Source organism: Podarcis muralis, chromosome 4 (genome assembly GCF_964188315.1).
Source record: "Podarcis muralis chromosome 4, rPodMur119.hap1.1, whole genome shotgun sequence".
Lineage (NCBI taxonomy): Eukaryota > Metazoa > Chordata > Lepidosauria > Squamata > Lacertidae > Podarcis > Podarcis muralis.
Genome location: NC_135658.1, coordinates 15,674,644 through 15,697,338, shown reverse-complemented (window position 1 = coordinate 15,697,338; position 22,695 = coordinate 15,674,644). Strand labels below are relative to the sequence as shown.

The 22,695-nt window shown below is 45.7% G+C and overlaps 1 protein-coding gene across 5 annotated transcripts in view; it reads left to right on the top strand.

Moving 5' to 3' along the window:
- The first annotated feature begins 428 nt into the window (after positions 1 to 428).
- Positions 429 to 22,695, top strand: part of GRM5 (glutamate metabotropic receptor 5) — a 259,730-nt gene continuing 237,463 nt past the window's right edge. For 2 of the 5 annotated variants that reach the window (XM_028726027.2, XM_028726028.2), the window contains exon 1: positions 429 to 816. The gene's annotated coding sequence lies outside the window, so the exon portion shown is untranslated. Of the gene's footprint in view, positions 817 to 8,013; positions 8,535 to 22,695 lie in introns of those variants that run through there. The other 3 variants (XM_028726026.2, XM_028726024.2, XM_028726025.2) reach the window with 3 other exon arrangements.

The following is a 22,695-nucleotide window of genomic DNA, read 5'->3' as shown; positions in this document are numbered from 1 at the left end:
TCTGCATGTGACAGTGACAATAGCTGTATATCCAGGGAAAGCGACCCCCGCCAGACCAGCTCTCTCTCTTCCCTCTCTGGCTCTCTTCCAACAAACCTTCCTCGAAAGAAGGATTAAATGTCTTCTCCCTAGACTGTCTCCGTCCCTTTATTGATCTGCGCTCAAATGCTTTGGCTAAATATATCCCCCTGCGTTCTCACATCTAGGTTAACCTGTCTCGTCCAGGTCGCTTCCTAGGAGTCCCTTCTAGGAAAGTCACCCAGCGCTGAAGATGTAAGGCGAGGCGGCGTCTTCTTTCTATATGTGTCTTATATTTCTCACCTGCCTTTCCTCCCTGTCCAAGCAAGGGTTTGCAGCTGGGGCAAACCTGAGCGAGAGACGCCCCGGCCTGGCCGCGAGGGGGCGCAGCGTCACCCTCGTCCTGCGCTCCCAAGAATCATAAGCCGTCCTGAGGCAGATGCCAGAGACTGATGGCTCGCCGGTGGAAGCGGCCGCCTGGACTCCCAGCTGCGCGCCGCCACCATAGCCGGCCGGAGGAAACACGTGCGAGGCGCACACACGCCCTCGCTTAGCGGCTTCTGCAGTGGGGCGAGGCGGAGGCTGTTGCTGCCCGGCTCTGCTTGCCTCCCTCGCGGGCTTCTCTGCTGCAGGAGACCGTGCGGGGTTGCAAAGATGTGAAGAGCAGGGAGGGTCTCTCTGCGCGTGGGGAACGCGACCGGGCTGCTAAGGGAGCTCAGATCGGACTTCTGGTGAGGCCAGAGGGATACCCCTCCCCTCTCCCCCCACGGCACGATCCGCCCTCCCACCTCCGGACAGGTAAGCTGCATCCACCGCCTCCCGCGTTTGCGATGGAGAGCGCGCCGCGCGCAAAGATGGGTGTCAAGAGGACAGGGGTGTGTGTGTGTGTGTGTGTGTGATACCAGGTGTCTCGTTCCCCCTCCGTCCGCCCCGCCCCCCACCGCGGGGAGGGAGCCCCTCTACCTCTGCAAGTTTGAGAAAGTCACCTTGACCTGACAGCCGCCAGGGTCGTTCCTGGCAAGGTTGAGGACCCCCCTAAGGTGTCCAATCTTCGAGATCTCCCTCCTCGCTTTTAAATGAATGGGGCTACTGGCTTCTCTAGAAGGTGGGCTTGATGAGATGTGGGTCACCTCCTGTTTGCAGCCTTTGTGTATGTGTGCTGGGGGCGGGGAAGGGAAATCTAATGTATATGTGTGTGCGTGTGTGAATAAACAATGCTAGGAATCGCCCCCGCCTTCTCTAAAGTATGTTAATTCTCTAAAATGGATGTGCTTCTTCTTCGCCTAATCCTCTCTCGCTGCAAATGCATCGCGGTGGTGCTGGTGAGTGGGGCGGAGGGCGGTGGGGGGAGCGGAGTAATGCGGGCAGAGCCCCAATTCCCAGTTAAATGCCAGATCAGCTGTTACTTAAAAGTAGGATTATTTTTTTAATGTAATAGCTTGCTGCCAAAGAGAAATCCTCCCCCCTTTCCGTTGTTGTTGTTTGTTGTTGGAGAAGCTTCCTGACAAAAGACGCCCCCCCTCCTCAACGCCGCTGCTTCGCAATAGTGCGGACGGACAAAGCGAGCGCACGTGCGAGTGTGCGGGCGCCAGGGTGCGCCACCCCCCGGAGGGCAAAATTGCAGAGGATGACGCCCCCTGCAACCCTTGGCGATGGGAAGTGCCTCCACGCACAGACTTATCGCTGGGTTTTGTTTTGGGTTTTTTGCGGGGAGGGATCTAAACGACTGATATTGGTGCTATGAAAGGGCTCAGTCGTCCTAGAGAGACAAATCATCCGCTTAGGGAGGAGAAATGAACAAGGCTTTTGCGGTTAGGAAAGTGATGGGGAAAGTATGAGATGGAATGACGGATGGGAAGGCGGTATAAGGACCTGGCAGGTAAATCAGGGTGAATGCAGGACGGAATTTCTCCTATAACCATTGACAAACAAAAGAGTATAAATGATGCTCAGTGAGAACTAGATATAATCTAACCTCCGCTTAAGCTTTGTGCAAGCACATCAGGATAAATGCTCACTAAGCCCTTAGTCTCTCTCTCCATTCTTTACCATAAAATATATAAATTTAAGATGAAATGTATTCCATTTTTTCCCCCTGCCCTTCTGATGGCTGACACAACCATGAAAAGCCAGAACTACATTGGGGTGTCTCTAGATCCATTGGAATGATGGGGTTAAGTTAGGCATGTCCTTTCATCTCAGTGGGTCTTTGTTGAGGATGATGGGCATTGGAGGCAGCCCAATTAAAATTCAACACACCGCACTCACACAAAATATACAAGGCAACTGAAGTTTAGGTATGGGTTAAAAATTGCAGGTTAGCTGAAACAAAAGGCTTCCTGAACTGGATACCTTTTGTCATATGGCATAACACTGTAATTGAGAGATGGCGGATCTCTTTGCCAGGAGAGCGGGTCTTGTAGCTGAGGCTCAATTGTGCACCTGAACTGGAAGGTGGACATCCATACTGTACATTCAAAGCTCTCTTATCCTGCTTTAACAGTCATGGCTTCCCCCAAAGAATTCTGGGAACTGCAGCCTGTGAAGAGCCTCCTAACACCTCCCAGCACCCTTTGCAAACTGTAAACACTTGCATAACTGCTCAAAGTGGTATGTGATCACCTTAAATGTCTGCAAATGAAGCCCCCATTTCACCTTTACCAGGAATTCCCCAGAGATCCTCATGCAAAATGCATCTTCTCAAGCTCATCCCTCTTCAGGAGTCCCTTCAGTGTGCATCGCAGGGCTGATAATAAGGCTGACCTGTCTTGCTGGGTTATTTTAAAGGGAGTGCAGAAAGTGTGGGCATGAAATGCTCAAAAATGCTGTCTGAAATGTTGATTTTATTGCATATGTTAAATTCATAAAAAGAATGTAATGGTCTTGAAAAGGAAAGCCAGCCAGACTGGGATTTGTGCATGAAAATAGGAAGCAGGAGGGTGGCTTTTCACAAAAGTCCTGAGATACTGCACATGAAATCCTGTGGCCATTGAAAGAATGCTAATGGGAGAGTTGGGACTTGATGGTAAAGCCCAGGCTTTGCCTACAACAGGTCATTGCATCTCCTGGAAGGCTGGGCAGATTCCCATCCAAAACCCTGAAAAGGCACAGCTAGCTAGTGGCTAGTCAATACTGAGTTAACTGGACCAATTGTCTGGCATAGGTAGCTTCCTGTCAGTCTCGAGCATTTACATTGCAAGGGGTTAAGTAGCTGAGGCATAGAGCACATCCTTCGATTGGCCACAGGTCCCAGCTTGAAGGTTCAATCCCTAACATCTCCAGGTAAGACTCAGAAAGACGGCCTGCTTGAAATCTTGGGCAGCTGATGTCAGCTAGTATAGACAATATTGTGCTCTATTAGCTTTATCAGCATAAAGGAGTGATATGGCCCAGTGGCATAGAGGGGAGCCACAGGGACAGTTGCCCTGGGCACAAAATTGTTAGGGATTGCAAAATTTCAGCATCCAGTGCTGCCTCAGTACATCTGTGTGCTTCCATCACTGGGCTCTGTTGAAAACAGCTTCTCTGTGCAAGCCAGGAAATGTCCTCTCTAGACAACAGAACGACTTCTTTTCTTATCTCTGCGGCTGCATTTTCCTGGGTGATGTGGATGCTGTTATGCTGTTGAATGTGCATGCATACTCTGTCCATTTTCCTCCCACCCACCCCTCTGTGTGGCCCCGGGCGCTGGCAACCCACACTAAGCCACTGATGTGGCCTGGAACTTGAACCTCATTGTTCAAGTCTATGCATATCTACTCCTATTAAATGAGACTTCCTTCCAGGTAAGTGTGAAATGGATTGCAGTTGCCGTCTCTGAGCCTGGCTGCTGTCACCTGCTGCTTGCAAGCCCAATGTCCAGCATGCTCCTTCAAAGTTTCAAGCAGAGGTTTTATCCCAGCCATGCTCTCAATTCCCAACAGCCCATGCTTAACAGTCATGGGTGATGGGAGTTGCAACTCGGTGTCATCTGGAGGGCTACAGGTTTCCTGGCCTTCTCTTGGAGAACATTTGAGCAGGAGGTACTACTAGGAATGGAGATTAAGATCTTCTACATGGGAAAGCTTGTGTCTTGCTGCTATTCCATGGGCTCTCCATTACACCATTGCTCTGCCTTGTTTGACACTGTCTAAGTGTTGCCCTTACAATCTATTTATACAGCACTTGCTATCTGCTTCCCCACTGAACTGTTCTACTCCAGAGGCATTGCTGTATCCCCTGTTAAATGGAAAGAGCTGTGGCCCTTCCCTATTTAGAGGCTGGGTACTCCCATAAAATAATGGCCCCAAGACAGAACTTTCCAAACTGTTAGTGTGTCACACAAATGCTCCCCGTGCCCCTCCTGGGGCTGGAAAGGGGATAGTTTAACCTCTGGCTTGCTTGTAAAACTGAATTGCTGTGCCGTGAAATGATGCATGTCTAAAAAGTGTGTCACCAACATGAGAAGTTTGGAAAGCTCTGCCCTAAAAGGTTACCATGAATATCTTGTTCATCAGCATCTGATCACTAGACCTGAGCATAATCAATGGAAGTATGGTGTCCAGATCAAGGGAAGTCATAGTGCCACTCTATTCTGCCTTGGTCAGGCCACACTCGAAGCACTGTGTCCAGTTCAGACAACACAATCTAAGAAGGGTATTGACAAGCTGGAAAGTGTGCAGAGGAGGGCAACCAAGATGATCAGGGGCAGGGAAACCAAGCCTTGTGAGGAAAGGTTGAAGGAGCTGGGGATGTTTAGCCTGTAAAGAGGAGACTGAGAGGAGCTATGATAGGAGTCTACATATGCAGCATCTCAAGGGCTTTCACATGGAAGATGGAGCAAGCTCGTTTTTTCCTGCTCTGGAGACCCAAACCAATGGTTTCTAGGCACAAGAAAGGACATTCCGACTAAACATCAGGAAATACTTTCTGACAGCAAGAGCTGTTTGACAAGTCTCCCTTGTGGGGTTGTGGTCTCTCCTTCCTTGGAGGTTTTCAAGCAGAGGTTGGATGGCCATCTGGCATGGATGCTTTGGTTGAGATTTATGCATGGCAAGGGGTTGGACTTGCCCCTTGGGATCCCTTCCAACTTTGTAGTTCTGTGATTCTGTGATTCCATCTACAGATGCTGTGACCCCAAAGATACAGGACTTGTAAAAGGCTAAGTGGAAACTGAGCTCCCATTTCAGGCAGCATCAGTTGGTTAGTCAGGAAGGAGAGAGATCTCAATATCTATGCTGATTTTATATATTTTGTAGTCTATTCGCTGTAAAGAAAGGGTCTCTTAGCTAAGAGGATCTGAAGACCCCCACACTTAACACTGGGCCAAGATCACAGAGAACATTATCATTATTGCCTATATGCCGGAGGAGACAAGTTATTTGGTAAACCCACTTAGGGAGTGCTCTCCCTGCTGCCTTCACACATTTGGTAGGAGCCACTAAAAAAAATGACAAAGAAATGGGCTTTAATGCTTACAAATCACCTCTGTTTTCTGAGGAAATGACATACATGAAACGAATGTTGGGGAATTCTAAATACCAGTTGTTGGAAACCACAGGAAGGGAGACCAGGACCATTGGGCTGATCCAGCAGGCTCTTCTTATGTTCTTATGTTCTGTTTCAAAAAGTGGGTGGAAGCAACTGAGAAAGGGCATGTGAATTTCAGTGGTGGTGGTGTGGGTGGTTTAGCTATCAAGATTTTCGTGTGTGAGAGAGGGGGGGAGGCAGAGAAAGAGAGAGCGTACTCCCGGAGTGGCAGGGCTCAAAGGTTTTCCTACCTCAAGGAGTCAAGGGCTAAATCCCTTCCGTATTGTCAGTACCCTTTCAGCTTTTTCAGACCCAGCCAACATTGTTTTAATTGTGGTTCTTCTCTGCCTTTGTCTGCATCTGCGTTAATATGGATATTTTATTATGGTTTTATTGTCCAGCTGATTATAGACAGCTGCACTGGGTGCCTTTTCAGATGGAAACATGCGATATAAACGGTTCCAGTGAATTAAAAAATAAACACAGTGTTAATTTTTTACAAATGTTCATAGGAATATAGGAAGCTTTCGGGTGCCAAGTTAGACCACTGATGCATCTAGCTCAGTACTGTTGGCATTGACTGACAGTTGCTCCCCAGAGTTCCAGTCTTCACCAGCCCTTCCCAGAACTCCCCCCCCATGCAAAACAGGTAGTTACCACTAAGCCAGGAGCTCCCCCCCCCACAGAATGTGCTCCTGATATGTGCGCCTACTCTCTTCTAGTGATCTGAATGCCGTGGATGATTCTGGGGAGATTAGTAAGTGGAACATGTCATCATTTAGCAAGGGATTGGACACTTACTGGTTTCTTTTTGGCTCCCTTCCAACAAACTGTATGATCTTACTTATCCTCAGTTACCCTGGAGGTAAGCAAGGTTTTCTAAGGATGGGTTGGGAATGAGCTGAATGAGAAAAGGGGATATTTTATGCTGCTTTTCCCCAAATTGTTAACACTAAACAGAATCACTCTGACCCGTCTGTCCACTATAGAGTCAGAATTACAGCTGTTGGGTTGTTGTAAGCCTGCATTTGTTTCCAAAAGCCTGGTATTCGTGGGTACTGAGTGTGCTGTGGAAAGCAATCTGCCAAAAAGCAAATGGCTGGTGTGGTGTAGCAAGTGTGGTTTGCCAAGTCCCAAGTTCAGCTCTCGCCACTTCCTCAGCTCAGCAGACAGAGACATAAAGCAGCCCCCATTGCTTGGCCCCAGATGCAGCAGGAAGAAGAGGACAACAACATCTCACCTTATTGAATTGTTGTATGGAGCACAGCGATAATGGGCTCATTCATACTGTTGCTTAACATGGACAGCAAGCTTCAGGAGCCTTCATTGTCCACATGATGTTCTCCTCTATCGCTGCCTTTCCCCTCCCACAATCTGGATTTAACCAACAGTATGGATGTTTCCCATGTCTCTGAAACATGCTCAGCAAGATTAACATTATTGTTGTTACATATTTAAAGATTCACAAAAGTTGGGAGAAATCTGTCACAGTACAGTGAGCTGGGCCCTGTTTTCTTAGGAAAATTGGGCCAGACGATCTGTCCACCTGTCCTAATATTGTGTGTCCACCCATCTGGATATGGTCCACCTTGATTGACAGCTGCTGTTCAGGATTCTAGGCAGACGTCTTTCTCCTCACCTGCCAGCCAGTCCTTCCAGTTGTAGATGTCAGGGTTTGGACCTGGCACTTTCTGTCTGCAACACTTGCACTTCCCCCCTGAGATTGTATTTCTCCCAGCCTTGCTTATAGAAAGTCTCTCTGCATGTACAAAGAGTCTTCTTTGTACATACCACCTATGGTAACCTGATGACCTGAGCTTCACATCAGGCCATTGCTCCCCATCTAATCTAGAGAGAAAAAGACCCTTTGTTTCCATTTCAAAATACTGAGAATTGAGGCTGCTTTAGTGACCTGGCCAGACTTTAATGTAGTGAAACCAGCCAATGCCTGGATTGAGCAGTAGCTGAGTGGCAGGAACATATGCTTTTCATGCAGAAGGTCCCAGGTTCAATGCCTGTCATCTCCAGGTATGGCTGGGAGAGACCTTTTGTCTGCAACCCCTGAGAGCAGCCACCAGGTCATAGAACCATAGAACTGCAGAGCTGGAAGGGACGCCAAGGATCATCTAATCCAACTTCCTGCGATGCAGGAATCTCAGCTAAATCATACATGACAGATGGCCACCCTGATGGAGATAAGACGCATCTCATCTCAGTTCTAAGGAAGGACCTTCCGAGGGAGTCCATTCCACTGTGGAACACCTCTTACCGTCAGAAAGTTCTTCCTGAGCTAGATGGGCCAAGGATTTAACTTGGTCTGACCCATCTGCTAACGTTTGGCTTTCTCTGGGGCTCCTTCCGTCCAGGACGACTGCCCTTAGGAGGGCCACTCACCGCTGATCGCCCCCTGCTTTTATCTCCTGTTAAGGAACAGGGACGATTCCGGGACTCGACCAAGTGGCGAGAGCCGCGTGTTGCGTGCTGGAGAGGAGGGGCGGAAGCGGAGAGAGGCGCCAGGAGAAGGCGAAGGAGGAGAAGGCAAGCGCGCTTTGCTGGGCTTTCGGAGCCTCGACTCTCCGCGCGCGCCGGGCAAGAACCCAGCGAAGGTGGCCGAGCGCCGCTCCTCCTTTCTCTCTCCATCACCTGGCGAGCAGGAGGCGGCGACGGGAGAAGGGAAGGTCTGGCGTTGGGATCGGCCAGGGATCCGAGATCTGATTCCCTAGGCAGGGAAGCGGCGAGGGGAGGAGGCGGATCTCCTCCTCTCCTCCTTTCCAGCCGTTTGTCTCTTTGCCACCAGAGAAAAAAAGAAAGAAAGGCCAGTTGCTCTTGCCGGGGAGGGGAGGGGAGGCAAGACCTCCCGAAGCTCCAGGGCATCGCTTCTCCCTCTGCCTGGCAGTGAAGGAATTCTGCATCCCGGCTGAAGCATCCTCTCTGCTCTCTCTCTCCCGAGCCATCCTTGTCTGGACCTGACACTTCACGCCAGGCTGTGTCTTGGATTCTGGAACCGGGTAAGGCAATAGAGATGGGAGAAGGGTTGTGTGTGTGTGTGTTTTGGGGGGAGAGGTGGATCTGCCTAAAGCATCCTAAAGGTGAGCCTGAACGGGTCGCAGCAGGGATGCAACCTGTATATATGTGTTTATTGCGGGAGATGGGGAGGTGGAAATGCCCATCTTCATGCTCGCCTTCCTTGAGGCTGCAATGCCAGGTAGGAAATGCAGGCTCACCTAAGGGGCAAATCCAGTTAATTCGAAGTTGCTACTGGGACTCAGAAGGTGGCTTGGCATCCCGTCCTGGTTTGCATTGGAAACGACAAGGGGTGCATTGGGGGGGGGGTGTCCGGGTTGTGATTTTATTTTTTTTAAGCAGTAGCGGATGCTGCTGCTGAAATGAGCCTGAGAGAAAGGGGATGGCGGTGTGGAAGGGGGTCTCTCCCCACAGACACACTCCCCCCTCGGTGCCCTGTGCCACGGACCTCTTCCCGTGACCTTGGGGAGCAAAGCGCTGGTTAGCGCTTCAGATTTCTTTCTGTGTGACGGGGGTTGCGGGTCTGGTGTTTGCTATTCTCCCTTACTTTGCGCGGCTGTCAGAAGGCTCTCGGAACGCCGAGCCAACGCAAATCAGCCTCGATGGTGCGGTTTAGATGAGAAAGGCAGAAATGATATAGGTTCTATAACAAATCTGCACAATGTATAGAATGACAAAAAAAAAAAAAGCAAAAGAGAGCCTCCGCTTCGTTAGCAACTCTCCCCCTCCCTCCCCCCCCCCACTTTGGCATATAGGGGTTGTCATGGATGCCTTAACCCCCCACTCCTTGATTATTTAAATGCCAGCCTCTGTTCCTTTTCGTTCATCAAGCAAAGAGCTGGCTTCGGTCGCGGGCTGAGCCATTGTCGAATGTTCAGAACCACGGACAGCTCCCACAAGCGGCTGGGCGAAAAAAAACGGGAGCGAGGGGGAAAGGGAGATTTGAGTAGCGTGCGCCTGGATAAGTAAAGACGGCATTTAAATTTTGCCCGTGGGCTTCAGAAGATTAGCCGCATCTTTCTGGGGAAATCGACTGAACCTGTGGCATGTCTTTCTCCTGGGCTGCGAGGACATAAAGGGGTGCATTGTACTGGCTCAACCCAGTGACCCCTGGGTTCCAGGTCTGCAGATGCTAGCAGGTTTCAGTAGGCTACTCAAGATCCCTTTGGAATGGGTTTTGTCGGTTCTTGTGGTCTTTAATGACTCTCTTGTTGCGTTCATCTGCTCAAGCCTTTGCACTCCATGATAATTACTTCAGAACCAACACACACACACACACACACACACACACACACACACACTGCCCACAGATCTTCAACACCATCCTTACAGTTGCAAACATGAACTAGGCGCCCCACTAATAAAGCCTGCATTGGGGATATTTTGAAAAATTGCCAGCTTTGTGAGCATGGCAGGGTAGTTTAAGGCAATTAAGGGGCAAGTGATCTTTGTTAACTGCTGGTGATCATACTCTTTGTGGCATGCAGAATATGGTAGCCAACAAATGCTACCTGCTGCCACATTCCACAATTGGACTGCACATATGAGAGCAGAGCAGGTTTAATTTTCAAACTCAAGCATGGTGTTTTTTCCAGGTTAGGTAACATGGATCTTTCAGACCCACCACCTCTAAAAGTACCCTTCTGGATTCTTCTACGCTGGGTTTTTTAACTTCTAGGTTAGGAATCACTAATCTATTTTAGTTGGTGCATAACTTTGCACTGTGTGTTCAGTGAAGGTAATAATCTACAGCATCATGGGGGGGCAGTTATTATTATTTCCAATTTTATTGATGAAAAACATCAGGCTCAGCAAGATTGTCTTGCTCAGAAATGCTCAGCTGAAATGCACTCACATTAGATTGTACATGTCAACTGCTGTGCCAGGATTACTTCTACATTTATCCCTAGGTTGCTGTAAATGTATTTCCAAGGAGTAACTTGCTGGATGTAACCTACCAATAGATAACTACAGTCAAAGTAACAGCATGAGGAAGGGCATAGCACCCATTGCTTTGTTATTTATTAATGTATATACCGATTGCGTGCCAAAATGGCTTCTTAGTGGTTTACAAGTGTGAAATCAATTATGAAAAACCCACGCATTAAATTAAAACATACAATAAAACAGTTCCATCAAAATATGAAAAACACACCCATTATTAAAATATATAATGATCCAAGCCCACCAAGAAGCATAACGATTCAAACAATTGAAAGATTAATTCGGATAATTAGATCAGGAAATTCACACTCAGGGTTTGTCTAATTCAAGTTTGGGCAAACAGGTGCGTCTCCAAAAGCCGACAGAATTCCAATACCGAGGGGGCTGCTTGTATTTTGGTATGGAGAGCATTCCACAACATGGGTGCTTCCAGTGAAAAAGCCTGCCTCTGTGTTACCATGAGCTGATACTCATCAGGCTGCGGCAAAACTAACTAGGTTCCGTTTGCTGATTTTAATGCCCTTATTGGACAGTGGAGGGAAAGGCGGCTTTTCAGGTAACCTGGTGCAGAGTTCTTTAGGGCTTTATATGGAAGTCACATAACCTACTTGCATAGGAGGTTGTGTGGCTAATAGGCAGTCGGTGCCAGAGCCCCAAACACTGGTGTGCCCAATAAGGAGCACTGCTCAGCATCTGTACTGCAGTCGAGCCTTTAAACCATCTTAGAATGGAGAAAACAAAATGACATTAGGTTAAATCTTGCAGAAACGTAACTGATCCACTGAACAAGGAACACAACAGAAGGCTGCATATCCACTGTTGGGGACTACCGTCCTGCACCAAAGTAATGAGCAATAATCACTCAAGAGGGAGGTACAGTTTGTTGTGAGTTTCACTGGCCACCCAACAGGTTATCAATGCTGTCTGATTACTTGGCATGTGGCAATTAGTAATAAATGCACCCCGTTCCATTTGGAATTGCCAGTGTGGGGTTTCCATTTTGCAGAGCCCTCTTTCTATACATGGGCTATTGTGTTCCAAAGGCCTCTGGGGAGAAAAGCCGATCTGAGACTTACACACTTGCTGCTGGAATTCTGTCTTGGCTCTCACAATAACGACAGTGGCACAGCCGGCTCTCTTTATAACCGAATCAACCTTATGAGCTACTTGATGCTATCTGGGAGGTGGCAGCGGTAGAAATCCCTTAGCAAAGTAAATAAGGCAAAGCTGCCTGGTGACACAGTTATTATTGGCACAGATGTATGAGCCTCCCAAGTATTTAAGCAGAACGTACGTAATTCTAAAGAAGTGAAGCATTGTTGGGAGGTTGACGTGGGTAGGCAGTAGGCGTCTTGCTGGTTTAATTCCCATTTGTTTTGGTCGACTCGAGCATCTTTTGGTCTCTTGAGCAGGTGTTTCATCTTCTTGTTGTCTTACTGTTTTAAGTGCATCTTTTCATGCTCACTTACTTCCTTGTTCTGTTAGAATTTAGAAGAGTCCATTTGCTTTTGAAAAGAGAGTGCCAGAGAATTATGGGTGGTGGTTTTTTAATATATATATATATATATATATATATATATATATATATATATATATATATATAAAACTAGTATCTGTTTATTTACAAATGTACATGCTGAGTTGATGTAGGCAGCCCGGCAGTGTCAGTCTTCAAAGCAGCATTAGTCTTGCCAACTCTCAAGGAAACAGCCTTTATTAGTAGCCTTCCCCTTCCAAAGCCAATCCTTCCCAGCCATCTCAATAACTCTCCAATGTGTATCTCCTTCACTAACTATGTTCCAGCCACCATAATTATTTGCCTTCAGCATCCACCCAGTTAGGTGGAAGGGTGTTTTATAACTAGAAGACACCAGCTGTAAATGCTGATTTAAGAGAACATCATCTAGACATCGGTGTCCATTAAATTGTAGAGTTGGAAGGGACCCCAAGGGTCATCAAGTCGAACCATCTACATTGCAGAAATCTATGAAGAAGCATCTTTAGCTCTTGGTTCATAAAACCTAGGAGAAAGGTGATCTCACCTGACTCCATTCCCATTACAACATTTTTGTTTTTACAACGAAAGTACTGGCACCCAAAATATCCAACATATTCATTTTCCTAGTTTGCTTGACGTGACACTTTCAATATTTGTGCTTCTTCCCCGATCATGTTGCCTTGAGATATTGCAGATTGTTGGGTAAGCATTTTTGGACTGGAATGGGAAAGTCTAGCTGTTATATTAGCCCTATAATAATGTTTAACTAGGAGCAATAATGATCTGTCTCAAACCTTTATAGAGGTCTCAGCAGGCAGTTTTATACTAAGGTGTTTGTCAACTCTGGCTACAAAAATATGTGAGAATGGAGATAAGGCAAAAATATAAAGATAGCAGAGCCTGGGAATGAATGTGGACAGTGGAATACAAGCATAGTTAGTAGCATGAGTTAACCACCTGCATCTGAACATTTACGGCCCTCAATAAATATTCTGATGGTCCCTTTGCTGGTTTTATTTTCCTTTCTCAATTTATCAGTGTATGATACATCTCCCATTCCCTTTTCAGTACTGTCATATGGCTGGTCTTTAAAAGGTCTAATCTAAAGCCCATTAAAGTGTGAGTTCAGTGCTGAGCAGCTGTGGAGTTTTAGAGCTGCAGCATTTGCGACTCATCAAAAACCAGATCAGGCTGGCAAAAGCCTTAAACAGCATCTCTGGGTCAACTCAAAGGTGGTGGTGGTGGGGAATCCTATCTGATTTACAGTTTAAGGTTTAACATGCCTTTACTTTTGCTGTGCAAGGTAGGGTCTGTGTGGGGATGAGGCAGGCCTTACTATGAAGCAACTTGAAGCAGTTGCTTTAGGACGTGGATAAGGGGAAAGACAGGTGGGTGGGATGTGGCCATCTATTTTGGATGCAAAAAGTATCTACAGCCAGCAGAAGACATTATATCTGTTTGTCTTTTGGGTCTAGGGATCTTCTTTCCATCTACCTATCCTGTACTGTGGCTTGGAGAAACACAAGGGAAATGGTAATTAATACTGCAGGGCAAGGCAAATCAGGACCCTGGCCAGCTCCCCGTGGGCCCTGTTAGCTGAGCTTTGGAAGATGTTGTCTCAGCAATGGCTTAGTCTTGGGGTGACTGGTGCATTAGTTCAATCAGAGTCCTCCTCTGGCCAACACAGGTAACCTGAGCCTGGGTGTACATTCCTAACCAGCTCTCTAGGCCTTAATAGGTACTTGTTAATGATTTAGCCCTATGTGTAGGTTGCTCCTGCTCACCATTACCTCTTGTAAAAGACATAGAAAGCAAAAAACTTAAATATACCGCCACATTTTCTATCCATTTGCCTCCCCATTTATTTTCCATTGTCCCAAGACAGGATGCTTTTAGCGTGCATGTGAGCTGGGCTCTCAGTAGCTGCTCTACTTTTAGGTTAATCAGAGCTCTGGTATGAGTGTATTTTAGAAACGAGGCAAGAAGGGTGATAAAATATTTTTTACATCAGTTTAATAATAAAGTCCCATTAACCATCCATAACATCTAGAGATAGAGGAGGAAAGACATTAAAATAAATTAGTTTCACAGGATTTCTGTAATTCTAAATGTAAGGGAAAATATAGGAATAGCAGTGCTGGGTTGGCACATCCTTCACGAGCCTTCTCAGTTCACCATTTATGGAACATCCTCTCTGGTGAGGTGTGTCTGCCCCCTTCTTTATTAACATTCCTTTTTACCCGGTCATCTTATGGCTGTACCCTTTAAATTATTAACTGTGTGAGTATGTGATTGTTTGTAAATGTTTTTTCAATAGGTTGGTATTTTATTTTTAATTGTATTGTGTTAGCAGTGGCATGTTTGCTTACCTTTGGGTGGAAGGGTGGGATATAAATTTAATAAAACTATCTTCTTCATCAATGTATTAAACATCTGTACAGCTGTGACGGTGCTGCACAGCTCAGGATATCAGCATCACAGCACAACTTCCCTGTTACTTTGGCTTGTCACATTCTGACATGCTAGGCTCCTGTGTTGTTTGAAAGGCTCAAAGTCCACAGTTTTGCAGTTGTTTACACTCAAGCATCAAGAACCAGTACTCAAAAATGGGGAACCCTCCCCCCAAAAATTAGGTTTTTAAAAAAGAAAAACCAGCCTGAGCCAGAGTGGTTATAAATGCTGTCTTATGACTTACCACTTTATTCTGACCTTAAAGAACTGTTCTCTCGACTCTGTCTTTTCCTTCCACTTCCTGGCTGCGTTTATGTTTGTGAGCCTGATGAAGATTCTGGCCTCTCTTTGTTCAAATTAATGTGAGCTGTTTGGGGAGACAATAATTAGACTGATAGATGGATTAAAACAATAGTCACAGCATCACAAAATTGTAGAGTTGGAAACGACCACAAGGACAATCCAGTCCAACTGTCTGCAATGGAGGATTCCTTTTACCCAACATGAGACTCGAACCCACAGCCCTGAAGGAGATGGGTGGAGATGTTGCTTAGCAACCAGGCAGAGTAGCATGATGATATTCACGTGCTTCAATCGGTTGCGCAGTTCTGATGAAGTTTTCCTCAGTATGGTTGCTTGATCTATGGTTTTAAGATCAGTAATAAGTTGCAACAGACTGGAAAGAGAAGTTGCTGAATTGCAACTTATTACCAAACTTAAAACCATGGAGAGACCTGGTCTGAATAGAGACATTGGATTCTTATCTCATTATACATGATAAAGCTATTTTTAGCCATCTCACCCCTTGCTTTTTCCTGTAAGACCAATTGCAGTTGTTAACAGTCATCAACAGGTTTACCACACCTATCTGCCAATCACCCATTCCCACTACCCTTCTGAGTAATACCCCTCCCCACCCTCTCACTATATACAGTGGTACCTCGGGTTACATATGTTTCAGGTTACAGACGCTTCAGGTTACAGACTCCGCTAACCCAGAAATAGTACCTCGGGTTAAGAACTTTGCTTCAGGATGAGAACAGAAATGGTGCTCCGGTGGCGTGGAGGCAGCAGGAAGCCCCATTAGCTAAAGTGGTGCTTCAGGTTAAGAACAGTTTCAGGTTAAGAACAGACCTCCGGAACGAATTAAGTTCTTAACCCGAGGTACCAGTGTATAAGGGTCTGGTGACTTCTGCTTCAGTGTATCTGAAGAAGTGTGCATGTACACGAAAGCTCATACAAATAACAAACTTAGTCTGTCTCTAAGGTGCTACTGGAAGGAATTTTTTTTTAATTTTGTTTTGATTACGGCAGACCAACACGGCTACCTACCTGTAGGGATATTAGTTGTTAGCTTTGGGAGATGTGTATCAGTGTGGTTGCCCATTGATGTTCTATGTTGGATTGTGGGCTTCTGTGGAGCTGTATGCTGGAACACCAATCCCCCAAAACACTCACCTATGTTGGATTCAATGTTACTTGCTGTTTCATGCAACTTGCCACAGAGTGACGCTGCAAGGCAGGGGTTGAGGACTTCAAGCCTGGGGGCCAAATTTGGCCCTCAAAGTGCGTTTGCCTGGCCCTCTCGACTCTCCCCCCCAGGCACAGCCCCTTTCTCAAAGTCACCCCTTTCTCAAAGTCAGCCCCCCCCCCCCAAATTGCTTGAACTCAGTTCCGGCATCTTTCAGGTGGGTGCCATTGCCATTATAAGGGAACAAGACAAGGGTTCGTGGTGAGTTAGAATAAAAGAATTATGGAGCTGGAAGGGAACCTGAGGGTCATCTAGTCCAACCCCCTGCAATGCAGGGCTATGCAGCTGTCCCTTATGGGGATCGAACCTGCAATCTTGGTGTTAGCGGCACCATGCTCTAACCAACTGTGCTATCCATCTGCTTAGCTCTGGCACCTCTTTTTATAGAAAAATAACACTGCTTATTGGTCACGTTTTGCACCATCCTTGAGTGTTTTCGCTTGGCTGGAATGTCATTGGCCCCTGATAATGCCACTTGCTTGGCTAAATGGAGGATAGAGAGAGAGAGGAGTGTGACTGTGTGTAGAAACTAATCATCTGTGCAAATGTATTATTATTATTATTATTATTATTATTATTATTATTATTATTATTATTATTTGCTCCTTCCACTTTTGGCTCTGGCCGCACCTACTAGTGGCATGCAGCTCCCTATTTTTTTTTCCCCCAAGTGAATTTTTATTGTTTTCCTTACATATTCTTTTCCAACAAGTTGTAATAGCACCATACATTCCCTTTGACTCTGCCGAGTCACGACCACCCTCCCCCCCCCCACAACTGGTATAATTATCCTCTTTCCATCACACACATCATTCTCAAATTAGTACTATTATACATTGGAGGTATTATGTCAATCCTGCTAATGTCTTGACCTCTTTACAATTCTTCTTTAAATATTCAATAAATTTACTCCAGTTATTTTGGTATCTTTGATCTCCCTGGTCCCGGATCCTCCCTGTCAGTTTGGCAAGTTCTGCATATTCTGTCAACTTCGCCTGCCACTCCTGTATAGTTGGTATATCTTGTACTTTCCATCTTTGGGCCAGAAGGGTCCTCGCGGCCGCTGTAGCATACATGAACAAATTTTGATCTTCTATTTTAATTTCTGTTCTTATTAAGCCTAATAGACACACTTCCGGTCTTTTGGGGAAAGTATATCTAAATATTTTTTTGAGTTCATTATAAATTGCTTCCCAAATTTTTTTTACCTTATTGCAGGTCCACCACATCTGGAAATAGTCCCCATCTGCCTTTTTACATTTCCAACACTTTCTTTCTTTTTTCCTATACATTTTAGCTAATGCAGCTCCCTAAATTTGCCTAGAAGGCAATGCGACCCTATCCTTTGCTGTAAATTTTGGAGATTACCGCTATCCTAAGAGAGCGTTTCATTTGGAAAGCTACTAGACTATAGCCACTAAAGTTCTCATTTGTCTAATGGGAAGAAAAAAGAATCCTATTTGCTCCCCTCCTTACTCTTTCTCTTTTCAAGAGTTCCCTAAATGAGTCTAGGGATGAGTAATAGGGAACTTGAGAGTGAAGCATAATGGAAAAAGAAGAAAGGCTTTTATCAGGTGGAACCACTAGTGGGTGCCGTTACAATAACGTATGATTTGAAATGCAATGGATGGTTAACTGTGTTTGTTTCGAGTCCAGTATATAGAAATGCAGAGCTGTATCCCTAGACAGAACGCAGTAAGACCCTGTTTATAAAATAAAGCCCTTTGCAGAGTGGCTGAGTGCTTGAAAGCCTGGTAGAGCACAGACTTTGCATTCAAAAGGCTCCAAGTGCAGTCCTCAGCATCTCCAAGGAGGGCTAGGGAAAGACTCCTGCCTGCAACCCTAGAGAGCTATTGGGAGTCGGTGTCAGCAGTACTGAGCTAAATGAATCTATGACAATGTTTCCATATAGATAGATAGGGATGGCTATAGCTATACTGTAGATATGCATCACACTAAGAACGTAGCATAGGAATACCTGGATCAGGCCAATGGTACGTTTCCAAGCACAATTCAAAGTGTTGGTGCTAACGGCCTCGGCCCAGTATACCTGAAGGAGCGTCTCCACCCCCATTGTTCAGCACCGTGGTCCAGCTCCGAGGACTTTCTGGTGGTGGTTCCCTCGCTGTGAGAAGTGAGGTTACAGGGAACCAGGGCCTTCTCGGTAGTGGCGCCTGCCGTGCAGAACGCCCTCCCATCAGATGTCAAAGAAAAAAACAACTACCTGACTTTTAGAAGACATCTGAAGGCAGCCCTGTTTAGGGAATTTTTTAATGTTTGATGTTTTAGCCTGTTTTTATTATTCTGTTGGGAGCCACCCAGAGTGCCTGGGGGAACCCAGCCAGATGGGAGGGGTATAAATAATAAATTATTATCATCTAGTCCATCATCCTGTTCTCACAGTGGTGAACCAGATGTCCCTATGGGAAACTAGGGAGCAGAGCATGCGCACAAGAGCCCTCTCCCCTCGCATGGTTTTCAGCAGCTAGTATTCAGAAGCATTGTTGCCTACAGCTGTGGAGGTAGACCGTAGCCATCATGGCTAATAGACATCAATGGCCTTATCCTCCATGAATTTGTCTAATCTCTCTTTTAAAGCCATCCAAGTTGGCAGCCATTGCTCCTCCTGGGGGAGAGAGTTCCATAGTTTTGTGTTATATATATATATATATATATATATATATATATATATATATATGCAGGTTTTGGTGTCCTCGGGTGTCTTCCCGTGTAAAAGTTGGGGTGTCTAGGCGACGTTTCGACGAGGTCTCACTCGTCATCTTCAGGCTGGTGCTTTCGGCTTCTTGTTACTGGAACAGAGCAGGATCTCAGTGTTTGAGTTCCTATAAATACTGTCGAGGAGGTGTGGTCAGAGAGGCAGTTCCCAGGCTAGTGTGCCTTTTCTTCTTTTGTTCCTTAATTGCTTGAGGGATATCTTGAGTGATTTCTTGAGTGATATCCTGAGTACCACTTAGGTGGGTCATTAGGTATGGATTAGTTGCTAAAGCCTTTGTGTCTTGACCTCTTGAACTTTGTGAAGAGTTTTTCTGAGAAGATGGCTGTACTGCATTTAGTTGTGCTCTGGCTTGGCTTCGTGTATAGGGGCGAGCTGTGGTTTTGTGGCCTGTGCCAGCCAGATCTGTGTAGGGATTGCAGGGGGGTGCAGCATCCGGAGGTGCCACCATGGTTTGGCTACTGGATGGTGTCTGTAATTTATCTGTGGAGAGGGTCTGGGTTTGGGTCTGGTATGGTTGATTGGTGATGGCGTTCTGTGTGCCTCTGGGTCTGGTGTCAGTTTTTGTGGGGAGGGCTAATTTCCAGATGTCTGGCAAGCGGGATGTGTCGTCACGCTTGTTCATGTTGTGAGGGTGTTTCTCTATCTCGATAGCTTCCATGATTATTCTCTTGTGGTGATGTTCCATGTTAGAGAGCAATTTGGAATCTGCAAAATTAATTTCGTGTCCTGTTTCTTTCATGTGTTGGAAAAGAGAGGAAGTTTTTTCTTCTTTTTTGACGGCATTCTTGTGTTCTGCGATACGTGCATTTATTCGTCTGTTTGTTTGTCCAATGTACGTGGCTGGGCAGACTTTGCAGGGTATTTCATAGACCCCTTGGTTTTCCAACTGGATTTCCAACAATGGCATGGCCCTCCTTCCTTATATCAAGGGCACTACAGATAAAATTAGCAAAATCCTCCATAAACACAATATCAAAACAGCCTTTTGCGCCAACCAAAAAATAGCCAATATCCTCAGAAACCCCAAGGATAAAATCCAGTTGGAAAACCAAGGGGTCTATGAAATACCCTGCAAAGTCTGCCCAGCCACGTACATTGGACAAACAAACAGACGAATAAATGCACGTATCGCAGAACACAAGAATGCCGTCAAAAAAGAAGAAAAAACTTCCTCTCTTTTCCAACACATGAAAGAAACAGGACACGAAATTAATTTTGCAGATTCCAAATTGCTCTCTAACATGGAACATCACCACAAGAGAATAATCATGGAAGCCATCGAGATAGAGAAACACCCTCACAACATGAACAAGCGTGACGACACATCCCGCTTGCCAGACATCTGGAAATTAGCCCTCCCCACAAAAACTGACACCAGACCCAGAGGCACACAGAACGCCATCACCAATCAACCACACCAGACCCAAACCCAGACCCTCTCCACAGATAAATTACAGACACCATCCAGTAGCCAAACCATGGTGGCACCTCCGGATGCTGCACCCCCCTGCAATCCCTACACAGATCTGGCTGGCACAGGCCACAAAACCACAGCTCGCCCCTATACACGAAGCCAAGCCAGAGCACAACTAAATGCAGTACAGCCATCTTCTCAGAAAAACTCTTCACAAAGTTCAAGAGGTCAAGACACAAAGGCTTTAGCAACTAATCCATACCTAATGACCCACCTAAGTGGTACTCAGGATATCACTCAAGAAATCACTCAAGATATCCCTCAAGCAATTAAGGAACAAAAGAAGAAAAGGCACACTAGCCTGGGAACTGCCTCTCTGACCACACCTCCTCGACAGTATTTATAGGAACTCAAACACTGAGATCCTGCTCTGTTCCAGTAACAAGAAGCCGAAAGCACCAGCCTGAAGATGACGAGTGAGACCTCGTCGAAACGTCGCCTAGACACCCCAACTTTTACACGGGAAGACACCCGAGGACACCAAAACCTGCATTCCTATACCCGTGAAAATCTACGAAAGCATATATATATATATATATATATATATATATATATATATATATATATATGGAGTTTCAAAATAACAATCAAACACATCCTCCTCATCCCCCCCCATTTCCCCCTCCCCCCAAAAGGAAAAAAAAACACCCTCCCTCCCATACCCCCTAGACTTCCCTCAGCTCCTCTCTCTAGTTTCTTAGCACATGCTATTCTCTGCATGTTATAAGATCCTTAAATTATCTATATATATATATGTTGTCAATAAAAAGTTTGTGTATGTTTATTCAAAACCTGCCAAGGAGTCCAGTTCATTTTGTTGTTTCTTTAAGTACTTTGTGAAAGGTTCCCACTCTTCTTTAAAGTTTTAAAGTCACAGTCATTTTGTCATGTAGTTTGTTTGTCAAGTTCGCCAGTTCTGCGTAGTCCATCAATTTCTCTTGCCACAGTTCTTAAGAGTTTGACTATGTGCTGTGTGAAAAAGTACTTTCTTTTATCTGTCTTAATTCTTCAAACGTTCAACGTCGTCTCATGTCCTCAAGTTCTTGTGTTCTACGGGAGGGAGAAAGACTCACCTTTTCTCTAAACTAAAAAGTCTGAGGTGTGCTACCTCACACACTCCTCTACAATTGCATCTGGAAAACTAATTGCACACACTGTTTGTTTGCTTCTTTATTTATTTAAAGGGTGTGTACCCCACTCTTCGGGATGTGGGTGGCGCTGTGGTCTAAACCACAGAGCCTAGGACTTGCCGATCAGAAGGTCAGCGGTTTGAATCTTCACGGCGTGGTGAGCTCCTGTTGCTCAGTCCCAGCTCCTGCCAAACTAGCAGCTTGAAAGCACATCAAAGTGCAAGTAGATAAATAGGTACCACTCCGGCTGGAAGGTAAACCACATTTCCATGCGCTGCTCTGGTTCGCCAGAAGCGGCTTAGTCATGCTGGACACAGGACCCGGAAGCTGTACGCCGGCTCCCTCGGCCAGTAAAGTGAGATGAGCACCGCAACCCCAGAGTCGTCCGCCAAAAAGGCTCTCAAAGTGTCTTACATGCAATTAAAACAAAACAGCCCCTACCCACAGGCTCATAATCTAAAAATGGCACACAAGGGAAAGGAGGCAGGCAGGGAAGAGGAAAATAAAAATTTATATTCAGGGACCAATTTGTAAAGAGTTGTTTCTGCAATGACCATCTGGCACAGTTGTGTGTTGCAAATAGAAACAAGTGTTTTCTGAAATTGTCAGCACAAAATGATCAATACTTTGATACAGACTTTGTGTTGGGAGCTGTCTTGAGCCACCTTCCCACACCAAAACCAGACACCAGCCAAGAATATGCTGCTCAGAAGGGGAATTTTCGGACAGGATGGCTCCCCTTTGGGAACTATAATCGCCTGTACAGCTGACTTCTCCTTTTCTCCCCTCCCCTCCTACAACAGATTCGCTGTTAGATAATATCTTAGTAACATGAATCATGTGTTATTATTAGTGCGCATTAAAGTACGGGCACAAAGGAGGCAGGGAAACATGTATGCATTTATTTCTTTGTGAAATCTGCATACCACCCATCTGCCAAATGGAGTTCCAAATGCACATTAATTAAGCAACACAGACAACATTTGTAAGAAAAAGGATAAGCAAGGATAAAATGAGAATATTGAACTGCTCCAGGCAAAAGGGGGAAACAGAAACAAATCCAGCACCAATTGTTATTTTGTTTAGTTTTCAATTACGAAGCACTGGAAGTGGCTAGGATTAGATTTCCTGGCAGATACAAGGGGTGGCAATTTATTATTATCATTATCATTTTATTATTATATCCATTTATAATGCTGCTTAATTCCAAAACAGGTTTCCAAGTGGTTTACAAAGTATGATGCAGAAATTAAAATATGAGCACCCATAATTAAGATGCACAGTACAACAATCCCATTAAAATATATGCACCTGCAATTAAAATATATATACAGTGGTACCCACAGGTTAAGTACTTAATTCGTTCCGGAGGTCCGTTCT